Source organism: Pygoscelis adeliae, unplaced genomic scaffold (assembly GCF_000699105.1).
Source record: "Pygoscelis adeliae isolate BGI_AS28 unplaced genomic scaffold, ASM69910v1 Scaffold226, whole genome shotgun sequence".
Classification (NCBI taxonomy): domain Eukaryota; kingdom Metazoa; phylum Chordata; class Aves; order Sphenisciformes; family Spheniscidae; genus Pygoscelis; species Pygoscelis adeliae.
In genome coordinates, this window is record NW_008824983.1 from 1886238 (window position 1) to 1888125 (window position 1888).

Sequence of the window (1888 nt, forward strand, 5' to 3'; positions counted from 1 at the left end):
GTAAAATATCACAGTGGGAGCCGGCTGAGGAGGACCCGCCCGCGTCCCCCCGGCCAGGCCCCCGGCACCCCGCCAGTCTAAACAACGGTTCTCCTTGCCCAAACTGTTTGGATTAGGAGCTATTAGTTAAAGGCTGGTTTTGGTGACGCTGCCGAGCATGAGATGGATTTGTAAGTGGTTTTATATACGAGGAGAAGGAGGCTTTTCAGCTTAAGAGGGTAACTGCCCCCCGCACCTGTACCCGAGGGTGGCTGGGGTTGCCGGCCGGGTTTTCGGCGGGAGGACGAAGGCGAAGTGCTTGGTGGAGGAGGTGCTGGGGGGCGCGGGGAATTCCGAAAACAAATAAAAGGCGGATGAAATACGTAGGTATCGCAAAGTGTGACTTTGTTGCGGTGGAAAAATCCAGCGGCCGGCTTTCTGCTTTCCAGGGTGGAAACGGTGGAGGGAAACTGCTGCGAAATGTGTCCGGGCAGGGCATTTCCCCGGCAGAGCCGGGGGGTAACAGATTATTGTAATTCGGGGTTTTCTGGGGGTAGGGGGAGGAGCGGAGAGGACGCCTGAATGTGACTGAAGCGGAGATTGCAGTGCAGATTGTTTAGCTGTCACTGTAACTACCCTAACACGACCCAGCCAGGCAAACGTGCGCATTTCAGTCCTTTTAATATTACGGGATCAACGAAGAAATGTTTTCGCTGCCTGCGGTCGGGCTTTCGACACTTTGAATTGGACGCAAACAATAACTTGAAAAAGAGGAAAGAAACAAAAAAGAAAGAGAGAGGGAAAAAAAAAAATCAGTCTGTAACCGATGCTATAAAATGTAAATATAGCTAAGCCTGGTGCGATTTTTTTTTTTTATTTTGGTCTCCGTGTGATGGATTCAAACAAAAGACCGTCTGGCCACAACTTTTTAAAGTAGGGCCGGTGGGTTTCGCGTGTCCCGAGTATTCATTTTTCACGGTGCGTTTTCGTTCTGACCTATGTTGGCGAAAATCTGCTCTTTTTAAAACCTCTTTGTATTTAGCGTGCTGTGTGCCCGTTTGCTGGTGTTTCCTCCTTTTTCAACTCCATTCGCACTGAGTGAAAAAAAAAACCACTTTTTTCTGGAGAAGGCTGGCTTTCAGGAAATACACTTTTCTGAAATGACCTCCCAAAGCATGCAGCTAGCGAGCTGTAATTCTACCAGGTGTGTTTATGGATTAGCCGGCCTGAAGAGGTTAAGGAAGTTGGGGGGAAAAAAAAAAAAATTGGAGGCAATCAACATCTGAATGTGAAAGTCCAGCTGAGACTGTGAACAATACAAACTATTGTGGAGAGATGTTTTAACTCACTACTGTTTTATAGGTATCGTAATCTGCCCCCGGAAATGAGACAAATAGTCTCCCAACAACAACAAAACTCCTTTGAAAGCTACTTTAGGAAACGGGGCTCGTACGAATGTCACTTTTCGTCAGAGCGCGTTTAAAATTAGGCTATCCAATCTGTCGTAATGGCAGGGATTATGAGTAAACACAGTTCGGACCGAAGGACCTCATGTTATCTCCAGGAACTGCAGGGTTACGGCTGAATTAAAAGCGTCTCAGCGAATTTCATCAGCACTGTTACTGATGAAACTGTTACTGTTACTGTCCCTGCCCTGGGCCAAGAATTGTATTTCCGCTATGGGGTAACTGCCATGTTGAAAAATGAAGGTGGAAAGGTTTGTTTCGGGGTTTGTGTGTTGGTTCTTTTTTCTCCCCTCTTAAAGACACACATCCGCGTTTCATCAAATTATTCGGAGCAACAACGAAACCGATTGGCTTCTGCTGACTCATTAGCGGGGCTGTATTAATTAGTAATGGTCCTACTGGCTCGATTTTGAATCTGAGTGTTTGATTTCCTCGGCTCGACT